The sequence below is a fragment of the Pongo abelii genome, chromosome X (genome assembly GCF_028885655.2).
Source record: "Pongo abelii isolate AG06213 chromosome X, NHGRI_mPonAbe1-v2.0_pri, whole genome shotgun sequence".
NCBI classification, from domain to species: Eukaryota; Metazoa; Chordata; class Mammalia; order Primates; family Hominidae; genus Pongo; species Pongo abelii.
Window position 1 is genome coordinate 6,734,905 of NC_072008.2, and position 18,546 is coordinate 6,753,450.

At 39.4% G+C, this 18,546-nt stretch overlaps 1 protein-coding gene across 2 annotated transcripts in view; it reads right to left on the reverse strand.

The window, feature by feature from the left end:
* Window positions 1–18,546, reverse strand: part of PUDP (pseudouridine 5'-phosphatase) — a 441,859-nt gene that overhangs the window by 48,475 nt on the left and 374,838 nt on the right. For both annotated transcript variants that reach the window (XR_002912965.3, XR_008518006.2), the window contains one exon: window positions 14,254–16,432. The gene's annotated coding sequence lies outside the window, so the exon portion shown is untranslated. The remainder of the gene's footprint in view (window positions 1–14,253; window positions 16,433–18,546) is intronic.

Below are 18,546 nucleotides of genomic sequence, written 5' to 3' on the forward strand. Positions count from 1 at the left end.
TCCATTCCTAAGTTACTTCATTTAGAATAATAGTCTCCAATTTCATCCAGGTCACTGCAAATGCTATTAATTCAATCCTTTTTATGGCTGAGTAGTATTCCATCATATACATACACCACAGTTTCTTTATCCAGTCATTGAGTGATGGGCATTTGAGTTGGTTCTACATTTTTGCAATTGCAAATTGTGCTGCTATAAACATGCATGTGCAAGTATCTTTTTCATATAATGATTTATTTTCCTCTGGATGGATACCCAATAGTGGGATTGCTCGATCAAATGGTAGTTCTACTTTTAGTTCTTTAAGGAACCTCCACACTGTTTTCCATAGTGATTGTACTAGTTGACATTCCCACCAGCAGTGTAGAAGTGTTCCCTTTTCACTGCATCCACGCCAACATCTATTATATTTTGTTTTTTTGATTGTGGCCATCCTTGCAGGAGTAAGGTGTTATCGCATTGTGGTTTTGATTTGCATTTCCCTGATCATTAGTGATGTTGAGCATTTTTTCATATGTTTGTCAGCCATTTGTATATCTTCTTTTGAGAATTGTCTATTCTTGTCCTTAGCCCACTTTTTGATGGAATTGTTTGTTTTTTTTCTTGTTGATTTGTTTGAGTTCATTGTAGATTCTAGATATTAATCCTTTGTCAGATGTATAGATTGTGAAAATTTTTTTCCCACTCTGTGGGTTGTCTGTTTACTCTGCTGGCTGTTCTTTTTGTTGTGTAAAAGCTCTTTAGTTTAATGAAGTCCCAGCAATTTATCTTTGTTTTTATTGCATGTGCTTTCGAGTTCTTGGTCATAAAATCCTTGCCTAACCCAATGTCTAGAAGGGTTTTTCCTATGTTATATTCTAGAATTTTTATAGTTTCAGGTCTACATCTCATTTTGAACTGTAGTTCCCATAATCCCCACATGTCATAGGAAGGACCCAAAGGAGGTAATTGAATCATGGGAGCGGTTACCTCCATGCTATTCTTATGATAGTGAGTGAGTTCTCATGAGAGCTGATGGTTTTATAAAAGGCTTTTCCCCAACTTCACTATGCACTTCTCTTGTCTGCTTCCTTGTAAGACGTGCCTTTGCTCCTCCTTTGCCTCCCGCCATGATTGTGAGGCCTCCCCAGCCATGTGGAACTGTGAGTCCATTAAACCTCTTTTTCTTTATAAATTTTCCAGTCTTAGGTATGCCTTTATTAGCAGCATGAGAACAGACTAATACAATATAAATAATTATATGTAAATTGGTGAGATCTGCTTATATACTATAACATATATAACTCATATATGTCATACATTATAAATTATATCATTATATATTTACCACATATAAAATCACAGATTATTATAAAATATTAGAAATTATGATATTGAAATTGTATAATCTTACAACATAGTTTATAAAATATTATATATCTATTATATTTATTGTAGCTTTATACATAATTTAGCACATTGTATATTATAGATATATGAATTATATATAGTGGATCCTCATCATATGAAGATTCTGTATTTACCTGTCTGCCTACTCACTAAAATGTACTTCTAACTGCAGCATCAATGCTTGGAGTGTGTTCACAGTCATTTACAGACATGTGCAGTGTGGGGAAACATCTAAATCACCTAACGGACACATTCTCAGCTGAGGATGAACAAGGTTACACTGTGAATTCTTGATTCAGTTCATCCTGTAAACGTGTGTTCTTTGAGCAGTCAATTTCATATCATGTTTTTTGCATGTTTGTGTTTTTTCTTGTTGGTTTTACTGTGAAAATGGCCCCAAATCACAGTGCTGGAGTGCTGTCTTGTGTCCCTAAGCACAAGCAGGGACACTTGATGTCCCTTCTGGAGATAATATGGTATTAGAGAAGCTTCATTCAGGCATGAGTTAGAGTGCTGTTGGCCATGAGCTCAAGGTGAATGAATCAACAATATGTATGAAGTTAGCTGTCTCTATACACAAACACACAGAAAACAAGGTCACATATTCATCAGCTGACAAAAATGTTGTAATCAGGGGGCTCATAAGAACCTAGCCAATGGTTCAGCTAATCCAGTGTTTTTGGTGACTTTATAGAACATACTGTAATGACCACAAACAATGAGAGTCAACTGTATATACAAATTATAGACATTTATATAACATAAATTAATTCAACCAACAATCACTGAATGTCTATATTTCAGACACCTTGCCAGGTACTAGGGAAACAGAGATTTAAAAAAATAATAGTCATGTTTTCTTCTCTCAATGCATTCATACTATAATAAAGTGATTCCCGAATTTTTAAGAAGTCTCCATACCTTGTATTTACCACACACTCTCATCAATAATATATTTCAATCTTTCATCATATAGAGTTATTCTCATCCAGTTGGATGAAAATAGCTAACAGGGTGGATGTTGGTCACATTCATGGAGAAATGAGTCAGAGGAGGTGATAGGCACAGCACTGTTTTCTTGAGGGTAAAATGTATATGGAGCATCTGTGTAGGGAACTTCATCCTATAGCTCAGAAGTGAGATCTGGGGTGATGTTACAGATTTTGAGTCATTTGTGCACCAAATATCTGGAAGGAGTGTGCTCAGTGAGAAGATAAAGTTGATGGTAACACGAGAGAGGCATCCAAGTGTGATTAAAGGAACAAAAAAAAAATGAGTTAAGACTAAAGAGAGCTTTCCCAGGAGATGAGAATGTTGTCCTGAAAACCAAAGGGGAACAGAGCTTTTTATGAGAAGAGGTTAGGAAGGTCAAAGTCACAGAGATCAAAGTTAAAGAAGTATTGTAAAGCCCTTAGTGGATTTGGCAACATGGAAGTTACTGGTAACCCAAGAGAAAGAGATTCCCCATAAACTAGGAAGTAAGACCACAGGTTGAAGCAGACTGTATATGGAGGGAAAAAAGGTGGGGAAAACAGGTTCGGAAAACAGTCTAGTAGTTCCTGAAAAGCTTAAACATAGAGTTCCCATAGGACCCAGCAATTCCACTCCTAGGTCTATACTCAATAGAAATGAAAACATACCTATACAAAAAAAAAGTACATGGATGTTCATAGTAGCACTACTTATAGTAGCTTAAAAGTGAAACAACCTAAACGTCCATCAACTGATAAATGGATAAATTAAATGTGGTCAATACATGCAAAGGAATACTATTCAGCCATACAAATGGTTGAATGAATGTTAATGGGCACAGGGTTGAATGAATGCTAATGGGCACAGGCCTTCTTTTGGGAATGCTGAAAATATTCTGGAAGTAGATAGTGGGGATGGTTGCACAACTTTGTGAATAAAAGCCACCGAATCGCACACTTTAAATGGATTATGATATGTGGTTCATATTTCAATACAGTTGTCATTTTTAAAAGGTGGGGAAAATATACATTATTATTATGACTCTAGATGGCTGACCATGAAGAGTAGAGGAGATGTCATAGCAGTAGCTAGATGAAGATACGTAAAAGATGAAGAGACAGATTCCTTTAAAAAATGATTTTGTTTCCTGTGGTTTTATTTGGTTGTTTTTATTTTGGAATGAGATACACATAATTATATAATCAGAGGGGAAAATTCAGAAGATATGGCAAGAAAGACTGAGAAAATAAACGAGGGAACAAATAAGATCTTAACAGCAGAGGGATATTTCTCTTAGGCTACAGGAACAATATTTCATCCATGATATCAGAAGGAAGGAGTTCAAGTGGGAAGATTTGTAGATCACGGGATACGGACAAGGTATAGCTAGTAGCAAAACACGAAGTGTCCTCACACCCCATAGATCCTATGTTCCCTCCGAAGTAGAGAATAGATTATCCTGAGAGCAGAGCAGAGAGAAGACGGAGGAGGTGAGAATGCCTTCAGCAAAGTAATAAGGATTTAGAATTACTACCCCAAGGAAAACAAAAGTGGATCATTGTGGGCAGGATTGCTGATGGCATTGGGTTCATGTAAATTGGAAGTAGATAAAGCCGGATGATCCCAGACCCCTACAAACACTGAGCAGTTAGAGTCTGAGAAGCTAATTGGCTCTCTAGCCATTAATATCGTCAACATATTTTCAGCCAGGGTCAAGAAATGTATGAGGCAGAGGAAACAAACGAGGGTTAAGGGAATCCATCGTGTTAGGGAGAAGAAAGCTGAAATGAAAAACTTTGGATGAAAAATGGAAGGAAAGGAAGATAGTTTTCATGGGTGTGGGGGTGGGAGGTTGAAACAAGTAGCAAGGCTGACTTGGATGGGGGAAACCATCAGGAACTAGATATAATGATATGGTCAAATTTTATCAACAACAGAGATAAATTATTTTTTTCCCCTGGAAGAAAACTCAAGGAGAAATGATGAGTGTGATAAGTGTTTTCGCAAGAGATGCAATGGGCTATATATTTTTCATTTTGATTTATGAATTAAAAAGTCTGAACAAGGTTATGCAGAAAATGGTAGCCCCTTAAATTCAGACACATTCATTTGAATGTGAACAATAGAGAGAGATGTCATTGGGCAGGAAAACAATGGAAGTTGATTTACATATGTCTCTTAATGCCGAAATTATGCATTTCAGTTTTCACTAAGCAATACATCGTGAAATGTTGGTAGGCAGATCTTGTTTTGAAGAGTAAGTCTGTGCTGCCACCTTTTCTGTAAGTTCTGTGTACTAGCATTCAACTCAGTATAATCACTTTCCAGTGAGACCCAATGCTTCAACGTGTGATTTGTCTTAGTGACATGAGATGCTGTCAATTCCCTCAAATGGACATCATTTCGATGTGGATCATTAAGAGTTATTTTCTGTGGGGATGCACTGAGAGACACATTTCCCATGAACTGTTGTGGAAAATAATTGTGTAAATTTAAAGATGGTTGGGACAATATACTCACTTCTCAGAGAAATATCTTCAAAAAAATATATCAGTGTCAAGCTACCTTGGTTAAGCAGTAATGAAATAAAAGTAGGCTGGGTGCAGTGGCTCATTCCTGTAATCACAGCACTTTGGGAGGCTGAGGCAGGAGAATCACTTGAGCCCAGGAGCTCAAGACCAGCCTGGGCAACAAGGTGATACCTGGTCTCTACAAAAAAAATTTTTTAATTAGCTGGGCATGGTGGCATGCACCTCCGGTCCCTGATACTTGGGAGACTGAGATGGGAGGATCGTTTGAGCCCAGGAGGTTGAGGCTTCAGTGAGCTGAGATGGCGTCACTGCACTCCAGCCTAGGTGACACAGCGAGACTCTGTCTCAAAACAAACGAAAAAGTGAAAGTAAGCATTGAAAAGAAGCTCATCCTTGGCTCAGTTAGCAGCCAGAACAGACATTTTGCAAAACATTCTTAATGCAACCAAGGTAATATTAGATGATGGACCGTGTGATTATGAGACAAAGACCTGACATGGATTTTCTACCATCTTTCTAGTCAATCCTGGTACAGAAAGGGAGACTTACAGACACAATTCTAGAGTAGTGTCCATCCACCTGTATTAAGGCAGAGCCCTCAGAACCAACTGGCTCTGAATCAGACAAATCATGGGCAAGATGGCAGCCAAATCACTACAGTCGCTCTGTGCGAAGTTGAAGAGACCTGCCTCATCAACGTGCGGAAGGCAAGCAGAAAGACATGATGAAATGCAGAATCCAGCCATCATGTGGCACAGCCTTCAGCCAGAGTGATAAAATTGCTGCACATGTAGGCTATGATCACTGGCCAAGTGGCTGGTTCCAAAAAGAAGCATCACACAGAGATTCTGGGTGGAGAGATGAAACCACAACTAGTCCCTGGCCCTGCAAAAGGTGTTCACCCCTGCTAATCAGAGGACAGATCCTATGAAATGACAGCCCGATTCTTGGCTGTGAGCTTCCCTACTTAGACAGTCTCTGACAAACATAGCATTCCATATTATAAAAGGAAATTTTAGAAATACATACATCTTGTCATTTCATGGGAGCCCAAAGAGTCAGCTGCTCTGTGCATCATCAATCTGATTTCTGTGCAATTAGCTTCATTACATTTTTCAGCACCTTTAGGAACTGTAGTGGGAGTTGACACAAGTGCGACATTTTCCTTTATTTTTCATTTGTTTTCTTATTGACACTTTCCCCAGTCAAGTTTTTTTGTGCTTCATCCATTATGCCATGAATTTATGGAAAGTAGATTCTAACATCAAGCTTCTTACAGCTGGTTCTCTTGAAAGGTTCTCTGCAGAGAGCAGGGTTTTTCAACTTCAACACTGGTGACATTTGGGACCATATAATCTTTGGCTGCAGGGAGCTGTCCTGTGCATTGTAAGATGTTCAGCAGCACCTTGACCTCTACCTACCAGATGCCAGTAGCACCTCTCCCCAAGTAGTGAAAACGAAAAATGATTCCAGATATGGTCAGATGTCCCCCAGAAGGCAAAACCACCCTTGGTTGGGAAGCACTGGCATTGAGTATGTTGGCACTTTAGTGTGTAGGTAATTTTCTCAGTTGCTTTCATGGTTTTATTCTGATCTTTTCCTTTGCCTCAGGACGTGTTTCCCAGCTCTAGGAGAGATGACTATGCAACATACTCTCATGAATTCTGTTGGCAAAAGTACTGGCCTTATCGTGTTTGTTTACAACGATGCTGCCAACAAGCTCTGTGGCATTGTGGACGCTTCTCATTCGCCATAGCAACATGGAGCAGTGTTCGCTAGCAGTCTGCAACAGTCTGCATGCCCTTGATATCTATCATGGCACCCTAGCTGTCAATTCAGAGGGAAGTGGCCAAAAGCACATTGCCATGTTGACAGAACCTTCCCACTTCTTCCCTGTGTGTTGCTGAATTTTCTTTATTGATCTATTATTTATTTAGGGTTTTTTTCTTTAATGTGAATTACTGGAGGTTGGCAGATCCAACTGCAAGGCAATGCCATCTTTCTACAAAGTATTCAGGAGCAGAGTCAAGACAGCCCCCATGTCAGTTAACTTGTATGTATGAAGGGGAGCACTGAAATTTGTTCAGCTGTCCCTCTTTTCTCAACTGGGAGTGAATTTGTCCCATTCCCATCTGTCAGCCATTCTCTGGGTTGAGCATCAAGATTTGATTTTTCTTTTGAGCCCTGGAGGCTCTGTCTAGCCTCAGTGCACTGTAGTTTTATGGCCTGAATATGATGTTGATGTGAAAAGCAAGCCTCAGCCCTTTGGCAAGGCAGGATCACATGTTACCAGATTGCCAAATATATTGCTCTGGTTAAACTAGACACTCCACTCACATTCCTCAGGATGGGGTTCATGGGAATCTACTTTTGCAGATACAGAATGCATCCCATCTGTACTCAGGTGGTAGTTTTACATTCAAGCAATCATGCATTCCTGTTTATTATTTTTTATCAATTAACTACCCAAAGTCAGGAAAGACACCTTCTGCAGAGCCACAGGTTGAAAATCAGTCCCAATTTTCAAAATCTGGTAAGTTTCTTCCTTGAGGCAGGCACACTTCTCGGACAAAATCATATTCTTATTCTTTTTTCTTCTTAAACTTATTCTCCCTTATTTTTAACATGGAGATTTTTCTACCTGTGGAATATTTCCTTTTAAAATTAGCATCAAATTAGTAAGCATCACTACTGTTCACACCTGTCATATGGTAATGATTTAGGATCACTAGCAGATCAGACTTACATACATTTTAACGGAATAATAAGATTGAAGCTGTGTTTGATTCATGTTGTAAGGTCGTGGACTATATAATTCTTACTGTGTGTGGATGAGAACAGCTATAGCAGACTTGGGTACTTGTTCCACCACTAACTAGCTGTATGATCAAAGAAAGTTAGTGTTTGTTTGTTTGTTTGTTTGTTTGTTTGTTTTTTCCAGGACCCAGTTCCTTCATCTCAAGATCAGGTTAGAGCCAGTTCTAACCCCATATCATTGTTTAGATGATTCAATGAGATAGGGCATGTCAAGTGCCTAGGATGGCACATGGTATGGGATGGATTTGTATAAGCCCTATGAAATTAGCATTATTCCTGTATGGTCTTATTTCCTCTTCCTTCATAATCTCGCCCCACGTGGCATAAAAGACAAGGGACTTACACTCTGTAGAGCATCTACCCTGCATGGTTTTCATGACAAGGAATGTGCAAAGCATCTAGCAGTTACCTGGCTCCACTAAGAATAGGACCCTGGCATTCTTCCTCATTTGCAACCTCCTTGACACTATTTTCTGACCCCTTTGTGAACACTTGGCCTATTTCCTTTACACATGGCCACACCCCAATGTTTAATGCTGACAGTACTATTGCTTCTCTGGCGTGAAGCCCTATCTTCCTTCATTAATTATAGCTCATTTGCTCACATAGGGCTGCCACCTTGTCATTTTTAGTCTTTAAAACAGTGCCCTTTGCAAAACAGACACTCAGTGAAGAGCAGCCACGCAAATTAATAGATACAGAATGTTAAAAAAAGAATCCTAATAGGATTTTTCTCAGGGAACAGGATTGAGATGCTGATGGGTTTGAAATCAAAGCAAGCCACCCAGCATAGCAGCCGCATTGCCTTCTCTTCATGGCTGTGGTGACGGTTGGGCATCTGCAGCAGAAGAGGAACGATTACATTAATGAGAATACCTGGGATATAAGGGGAGTCCTTGTATGCTCTTTATGAGTCAAATGAGAATATCGTCAAGAAAAGGCAAGCCACTTGAAGCATTCTTCCTGTACCTGGCCAGGCGCAGTGGCTCATGCCTGTAATCCCAGCACAGGTGTGGGAGGCTGAGAAGGGTGGATGGCTTTGAGGCCAGGAGTTTGAAATCAGCCTGGGCAACATGGCAAAACCCCATCTCTCCAAAAAATACAAAAATCAGCTGGGTGACGTGGCATACGCCTGTAGTCCCAGTTGCTCCAGGGGCTGAGGCGGGAGGATGGATTGAGTCAGGGAGGTCGAAGCTGCAGTGAGCCGAGATCATACCACTGCACTCCAGCCTGGGCCACAGGCAGATCTTGTCTCGAAATAAAATAAAATAAAGCCATACTTCCTGCGCCTATGATGAGAGAATCTTGACCCAATGGTCTATATAGAATTCAGTGTACGTTAAAGATAAACCTATTTTTAATTGTCTTCAGTCTGGTTCAGTTTTCTGTTGAAAACATCATAGTTACAACATTGAGGGATTGCTCAATGCCCAAGATGTTAAAATTACTATCAGTGGCTTTGAAAGGAAAGCACACTTTTCTACCTTCATTTTCAGTATAATGAATATGTTTAATATTTTTTCTCCTGTTGGCTCAGAATAGAACTTTGAAAAATGTCATACGTAACAAAGATTGTTCGAGTGAGAGGAGAAAAGAGAAAGAATGAGTGAGGAAATGAGTGAAGGATTTCTGAAAATAAATGACAAACATCTCTGAAGGAAGGAAACAGATGACAGGCAGAAGAAATAAATTTCAAAATAAGGAAAATGAATCCTTAAAATAGCAGGAGAATGAACCAGCTTGAGAATGATTTTTTAAAGAACAGTATGTTTTAAAGTAATGTTTCTTATTGTAAAAATAATACTCCTTGTAAAGCATTTAGCAAACACAGAAAAGCACACAGAGGGAGTAAAAATCATTCAGAGGCCACCCTGGAGAGAAAAACATTTTAATGCTTTTGGATATTTCTTTCTAGCTCTTCTTATATTCCTTTCTTCTTTTAAAATGAGGGCATACTCTAAAAATAATTTTAGGGTCTACTTTTTTTCATTCAATATTATATTGTGAGCATGTTACCACGTGAAATAGCGTTTGAAAATATGATTTTAGTGGCTATGCCAGTATTAAGAAACCACAGCCCATGGCCAAACAGTGTCCCCCTGCCCATGAGCTAAGTATGGCTTTTACATGTTGAAATAGGTTTTAAAAATAAAAATAAAAAATAATATTTCAGGGAGGCACGATGCCTCCTGCCTGTAATCCCAGCACTTTGGGAGGCCGAGGTGGGTGGATCAATTGAGGCCAGTTGTTCGAGACCAGTCTGGCCAACATGGCGAAACTCCGTCTCCACTAAAAATACAAAAATTAGCCAGGTGTGGTGATGTGTGCCTGTGGTCCCAGCTACTTGGGAGGCTGAGGTAGGAGAATCACTTGAACCCGGGAGGCGGAGGTTGCAGTGAGCAAAGATTGCACCACGGCACTACAGCCTGGGTGACGGAGTGAGACTGTCAAAAAAAAAATTCATAACACCTTAAAATTATGAAATTCAAATTTAAAGGAAATTTTATTAGAACACAACCACACCTATTTCTTTACATATTATTGACTGTTGCTGCTTTTGAGACACAAGGGCAGAACTGAGTAATTGTCAGAGAGAACATCGGTCCCTCAAAGCCTAAAATATTCACTATTTGGCCTCTTACAGAAAGTATCCTGACCCCTAGACTAGGTAACCACACGACCTCTGTTTATATCAAAACTTGGTTAAATGCTTCCCTATCATTGAGCACCATGGGGTTTTTGTTGTTTTTGCTGTTTTAAATAACATTGTTGTGAATGTTCTTGACCTAAATTGTGGTTGACGTCTGTGAATATTTTTCTAAATAATTAATTATGGATCAAAGGTCATGGACCTTTTTATACTTCTGTATGTATTATCCTTTAGAAAAGCAGAAAAGGCATAGATACCTTGTTCAGCAGCAAGGGTGTTTACAAGAACCAGGGGTTCTGAACTGGCACCATAATGTTTTCCTACATAGAGATTTATGTTTTCAACCAACAAACAACTAAAAATTATTGGCTGGTGTCTTTCTCTTTCTAGAATTCTTTCAACTCTTTATCATAGTATTGGGAGCTAGAAAATAATCCATATCTATTTGTCTCACTCATCTAGAGTGCAGCACATTTTTCATCTTCATATCCAGTAGGGATTTTAACCAGGAAAATAACCCCTTGGTTTGTTTGACCTTCAGAAAGTAATCAAACCATGCTGGCATCACGAAATAGGATGGTAAAGGCAGAGAGATCCCTGCTAAGTCGACAGAGAATCGGATTGATGGGGCTAACTGCTTTGCAAAGCAGGAGGCAAAGCAGAAGACACCCCATCGTGGTCTTGGCAGCCCGGATTATAAAGAATTCAAATTTCAGTGCAAGGCAGCTGTTGAAATGGAATATCAGAAACAAAGGCCACCCTGGACATAATTGTGGTCTGGTGAATTTGCTGAGTGAAAATGGCTTATTGGCCATGTGGGTTTCTTCTGTCAGTTCCCCATCTTTCTATTGTGGGAATTTAACATGTTGGTCCTGCTTTGTAAGATTTCTTTACATTTTAAGACTATAAACACTTGTCTACAAGTGCAATGTATGTAGGGTTTCTATGTATTTTCTATGGGTTTTTGATATGTATGGCTTGCATGTCAGAAACAGTGTGTTAAACAAGGCTAGTTGGGCCCTTAAATGCAGGACTTCCCAAAGCCTTTAGTACGATACGATGAATGTGAATCAGCAGGTGATGAATTTAAATGTAACATTTATCAAAATTATTGACTATGGGCAAGTTTATTTATTAGGCATATTTCAGAGTATGGCTGAATCTGTTTTGTGGCTAAAATTTGGGCATCTGTGGTAGGAGGTAAGAAATCCACAAGGAACATATTGAAAAAATACTGAATACTACTGATAAACAACTAGCAATTAAGTACAAATTTTAATAAAATGGCTAAATGTAAAATAAATATAATAAAGCAACAGGATTTCCATACACACAATAAAACTAGTTTTAAAATATTATCTGAAAAGAAACTATCCCAATATCAATTAAAGCTGAAAATACGGGTAGGTGTTGTGGCTCATGTCCGTAATCCCAGCAGTTTGGGAGGCTGAGGCACGAGGATCACTTGAGCCCAGGAGTTTGACACCAGCCTGGGCAACGTGGTGAAACTGCATCTCTACCAAAAAAAAAAAAATTTACAAAAATTATCTGGTTGTGGTAGTGTGCACCTGTAGTCCCAGCTACTTGGGAGGCTGAGGCGAGAGGATGGCTTGAGCCCAGGAGGCAAAGGTTGCAGTGAGCCAACATCACACCACTACACTCCAGCCTGGACAACAGAGCCAGACCCTGTCTCAAAAAACAAACAAACCAACAACAACAACAAAAAGAAAGCCCTGAAAATACCTAGAACTAACCTTAACAAGAAATATGTAAAACCTGTCTAGAAAATCTTAAAGTCTTAAGTTAAATTGCTTGAAACTGAGCAATATAAAATTAGACTTGCATAAACAGGATAAACAAATCATGTCACAGGATTCAAACTACAAATATTTTAATTATGTCCATTTTTCATACTATCATGTCGATTTCTACAATGACAATTAAAAACTTTAGTAAATATTTTCAGGAACTTGTCAGATTTTCTTTCTAAATTCATCTGAAATCATTAATAAGCAATGTTATCAATAAGCCTTAAAAACATTAGTGAGAAATGACTGAGACGTGATAACAAAATATTTCATACAGAAAGATCATAGGAAGTCCACCCAGCCCTAGCCTCCCTCTTTGGGCATGCAATGTGAGCTGTAATTAACAATTAGGGATAAAACAACTAGCTAAATGCCTGAAAAAGAAGAGAAAGAGGTTGGGGCTGAGAAAGTACTCAAGGAAAGGGTAGCCAAAAAATTCCCAAGTTTGCCAAGAGACATAAACAAACAGATTCAAAAAACTGAGTGAAGGCCAAACAGGGTAAATCTCAAGAAATCCATGCCAAGACACTTCTTAATGAAACTCCTGGAAACCAAACACACAAAAAAATTTTGAAAGCAGCCACAGAAAGCAACACCTTACCTCTAGGGAAAAATATTATTCAAGTAATAGCAAATTCATTACCAGAATTGATGGAGGACAGATGGAAGTGGCACAATATTTTTCAGATGCTTAAAAAAAAAACCGTCAACACAGAACTTTATATCCAGTAAAAATATGCTTTAGGAATGAAAGGGAAATCAGGACGTTCTCCAATGAAGAAAATCTAAGAATTTGTCAACAGCAGACCTATCCTAGAATAAATGGTTTAAAGAAGTTCTTAAAATAGAGGAAAATGATAACAGAATAAATCTTGGAGTGCCAGGAAGGAAAATCAATATGCAAAACTATGGGTAAATAAATATGCTTTCCTTCTCATCTGGGATACTCTAAACCATATTTGAGGGTTGAACCAAAAATTAGAACATTTGTTTGATGTGGTTCTATGCATCTGCTGGAAAAATACTTAAGATAATTATAAATGGGGGAAGGTAAAGGGAAGTGATGTTTTTACATTCACTAAAAGTGGTAAAATGGTGACATCAGTAGACTGTGATAGTTATGAATATATTATATAGCACCTAGAGAAATTACTAAGGAAGGTTATGCAAAGACATAAACTAAAACACTGTAGATATCCAAAATAGGAATAGTATCATTTTATAAAATTTTAGTACAACATGACAACCAAGATACTGTCATTGATGTAATCATGATATAGGATATTTCTAGCCACACAAAGATCTCTCATGTTGTCCTTTTAAACCCATATTCACTTTTCTCCTGCCCTCCCCTCCTTAATTCTCAGCATGCACTAATTTGTTCTCCAATTCTATAGTATTGCCATTTCAAGAACATCATGTAAGTGTGTACTAAAACACACAGGATCCCTCCGTATTCTTTCTTACAACTACATGACTATAATTATCTCAAAATAAAATGTTTAATTAAAATAAAAAAGAATAAAGCTACCAGCAACAACAGTAACCCAAAAAGGACCTTTAATGAGGTGGACAAACACACATGTCACATTAATTAAAATGGTCCATACCAATTTTTTAAACTGTAAGAAGTGATGGCAAGTTGATAAGAATTTGCAAGGTTTTTCTTAACTTTGTATTTTCCATGTTTTAAAAGGTGACATTCGTAACTAGAAAAATTGTACCCTAACGCATTGAAAAGGCCCAGCCTTGTAAGGCGGTGGAATTATTTGGTGTAGCTGAGCTAATGATACACAAAGAATCTGGTCAACCATGGCATGCATTTGGGTCCATTGTTAACAAAAGGAGAGCCAGTTCCCTTATTGTTTGTAAAGCACCTGCCAGAGGAAGGGCTTATGGGTGTCAGTGCTGCCATTTGTATATTTCTGCTTTATTACGGCACTAGTTCATTAATGAGGCCCTGCAATGTCCTGAATGGACACCTCACAGGAGGGGAGCTGCTTTCTATTTTATCTTCCTCATTAGTCGCTGGTGAATGTGGAATACACGGCCATACAGAAATAAAAACACATTTGAATGGTCTTACCTTGTTCTTAATGAAGACTTAGGCTGATGCCAGTTTGCCCTTCATAGCAGGTACCCTTTGCCCATGATGGGATATAGCAGCGCAGTCATTCCACACTTAGCCAGGAAGCACAAATGGACTTTAGGAAGAGCTTCCACAATACAGATCTGGAGTATGTTAGAACTCAGTGAAGAAAGATTCAAATTTGCTTGAAGTTCTTTTTCATAATGGAGTGGGCTCCTTGGAGAGTGAGGAATGGGATTCAAGTTTTATTGGTTTAAGCCTTTAAGAAACTTTGCATTGAGCCCCTCTCCAGCTTTCCATGCCCACCTGCAACTTTTTTTTTATCAGCAATTAACCTGCACATGTGCTTTAAAGTGAAGTAATTTCAAACTCCATCAGTTCCTTGGTTCTCATGTCAGTCTATTCCGAATCTGGGGTGTCTCTGTGACTGCTACACATACTGGAGTTTTGGGGTTTGCAAAGCCCTTCCAGATCTCTCGTTTCCCATGTACTCAACACCCTTCTGAACCCATCTGAAAAACTAGTCTATCAGGGAAGCTTGACCAGGAACAGACTTCAGTTGGACCAAGTTCAATTGAAATTGCCACTTTTGCAGGTTAAGAATAATCCAATGTTGGAATTTTATGTAGCTCGATCCAGTGGTTCTCAACCAGGGGCGATTTTGTTCTCCCTGGGGACATCTGGCCATTCTAGAGCCATTTGGGGTTGTTACAGTGAGAGGTTGTGAGGGTAGCACTGGCAGTTGATGGATTGAGGCCAGGGATGCCGCTGAATATCCTACAATGCACGGGACAACCCTAGACAACAAGGATTCATCCATCCTCAAATGTCACTGGTGCCGAAGTGGAAAAACCACAGTTCTGCCAAATGTAGCATAGGGTTTAAGAACATTCAGTTGAAGTCCAGTGCCTGAACTCAATGGCTTTACCACTTAATTTCTGTGTGTGCTTGGGTGTGTTAGCTACAATGGTTATAACGATAATTTCTGACTCAGGATTCTAGGGAAAATTAAGTAAGTAAATACATATCATGCCCTTTGAATACTGTGGAGGCTATTGATGTTGGCTGTTATTATCTATAGAATTCGTTTAGATATTAAACATTGCAAGATCCATTCTGTGAAGAGGGAGATTTGAAAAGAAAAAAAAAATTAAAATCTTTTAAAAATTGCAAGATCCAGAATTCACAGAAAACTTACAGGAAATATCTAGATTGCTGGAGTTATTTTAACATTCTGATTTCTGTCATTGTTTGGGGGCCCCAATAGATTTCATTCCCTTTTTATGAACATATATGCATATTCCAAAAGTAAACAGTTTTCAGCAAGAAGTTCACAACAGGTAGAACACCGTTTTACGAGTTTTATAGAGAAAACACTAGCTCACACAGGAAAACAATAGCTTTCCTTGGTGGTGTTTACTCTTGCCCCAGAGAAAAGGCCGCCATACCATTGAAACTCACAAAGGCTGCACTCCACCAAAAGTGACACAGCCACAACTAAAGTAGCACATTTTGTACATAGAGAAGGCGCTCACTGGCACAGTGCTCGAAATGTCACATAAATTATGCTCACACTTCTAAGAATGGATCTTGAACACAGTGTGTAAATATTTGCTGGTCTCCCATTCCATGTGTCTCCCAGCGAGTCTGTGTGACTCCTCCAACCTGATTCCTTGTTATCTGCCAAAGATAAGCCACTCGAGGGGCTTTCTGCTCAATTTCAACATGGAAGAAGTGAAAAAGATTTTGCAGCAATTGCTTGGATTAGAAACAAAGAAGACAGCTGGTGAATAAACCGGTCAATTTTTCTCATTAAGGTGCGGGGAAAACAGTCTCCTGCATCCTGAAAGCCCCCCTCACCTTTGGCGGGGAAGGCAGAACAATCTTATCAGGTAAGGTCATTCCAGATGGCAGGTCTGCCATTCCTGCCTTGCTCTTCATTAATCCACAGAGGCAGGTGGGAGGAAACCCATGACTGTTCATCACCCAGACATCAGCAGCATCAAGGCAGACTGTCAGCAGCCACGGGAGCCTCAATTTCAAATCCACAATTCAGAACACAAAAACCAGGATTATGCTTTTTCTTTCTTGTTTCCTTCTTGTTTGTGTTGTCATGGTTCCTCCAGTCACTGGTGTTTCGAGTTCATCTTTTTCGTGCTTTGAAGCTTTGCTGTACCTGAGAAAATTGCAAAGGTACGTTATCATTGCTGCATCTTCCTATTGCTTAGAGAGCTGCTTTATAGCACAATCACAAGCTCATCAAGTCTGTCGGACTGGATTCTGGGTGAGCCTAGCGCCTGGGCTCTCAGTCATACTTAAATAAATAGCAATTTTGATGGCGAGAAATTATTAATATAAAGAAACTGTTTCCAGTCATGTGCTGGGGTCTGTTTGCACTGTGGGGTCTGAACGACCTAAACGGGGGATAAATTGCAAGCAGTCTGTTCTGCAGATGGTCTGCAAAGCCCTACAGTCTGTTTCAGTCATGACAAGCTTCAAGGACAGGTGACTGGGGTGACTTAAATGAACTCCTTCCCACAATGGAGTTCCATTTTCATTTTGTTTCTGGCCCCATTCAGAGCCTTTCCCTCTACAAAAAGGAGCTCTCTCCCATTACAGACAATGAAAAGCTCAAGCACATTCTGTGTTTCTTTCTACTCTTGACTTCCCATCATACAATCTTCTTGGAGCTGGAGGAGTTATTTAGTCCAGGGGTGGATGCACTGCATTGTGCTGGCCAAATCTGGCCACACACATTCATTTGCATGCCTGTCTGTGGCTGCTTTTCTCCTACAATGGCAGAGTTGAGTAGATGCGACAGAGATGCTGTGGCCTAAAAAGCTGAACCCATTTATTATCTGGCCCTTTGCAGAAAATATTTTGCTGACCCCTTGTTTCAGAGTTAAGAAACCACAGACCCAATGGGGTAAGATAATTTGTCAAAACCATGCAGGCAGATAGTGATGGAGCCAGAAGCTTTGGTTTCTTTGTTTGTTTTTTGTTGTTTTTTTGTTTTTTTACGGCTTTGTGATAGAACCATGACCTGCTGCCTGGGTATCTACAGAAAGTCAGCACACATCACACAGCCGCACATTCTCTAATGCAAACTAACCTGTAAGAAACACATCTGTCCTATGATAGGCCAGCAAGAAAGGAGATACACAGTATTGCTGGCTTTGGGCTGGAGCTGTTTCCTCCCAAACAGTGTTTCACACCACCAATTCATCCACATGGTGCCCATCTGCATTAAGAATAGAAAGCCAACCTCTGAATCACTCAGAACCTGACCAACGGATATGCGATGCTGGGCTGCCTGGTGAATTTGAAGAGAAGATCCATCTAAAAACAAATATCTCTCATTATGTTTCAAATGATGAGGAAAAGATGATGACACCCTATCATCTCATGACAGAAGTCATCATGAGATGGAAAATTTCCCTGACAGAGAAAGAAGTCAACCTCTCCCCCCTCTAATCCAACTCAGTCATATAGGAAAGTTAAATCATTCCAAATAGGTTGTTGCTTCACTCTCTGAAACTCTTCCTCTGAGTTCTATGCAAACTCCTCAGTCAGGAATGTAAAATCTGCCCCCATTCAAGTTCATTCCTATCTGCCTTATTTCCCACCCCTCTCTGACACACATCCCAGGCTCAGAGCCCTGGGGAATTGCACAGTCACAGGAAATGCACAGAGAGATGAACCCATGGAAAGAAACGTGCCACCTAGAAGTCTTGTTCTGCTCCAGAAACCCATTTAATAGATCTACTTCAACACCTCCTGCATGTCCACGGCCTTCTGACCAGCTTCCTTTCTTTGGACACTGGAATTATCTCCTTTTTATGCATTTCATTTTTGAAGACTACCCCAAACACCACTGCCCTTAGGAAGTCTTGTGCAACTACTGGACTGCTTTTGGTTATATTCCTCTTTAATCCATCACCCAATATAGAACTTCGTGAATATCTCTTTTGGAGCATGTCCGCAACTCAAATTAGTAGTCATTTGCCTCTCACCCATTAGACCATTTTAAAGGCAAGAACAGTTTTCCTCATCTTCCTAACCCTCACCTTGCCTTCCACATAATAGATTCTCAGAATTGGGTTGTAAGAGTTAAGAAAACTCAATAGTTACTTGTTGGCTTATGTTTATTGACATCACAGATGGATCTGATATTGTTCTTCTTTGGCATTAAACTCTCCGGATCATGAAATGTGTACATAAATGACTTAATACACAGAATTACTCAAGGCCAGGGATCAGCAGACTTTTCTGCAAAGACCCAGGTATTTT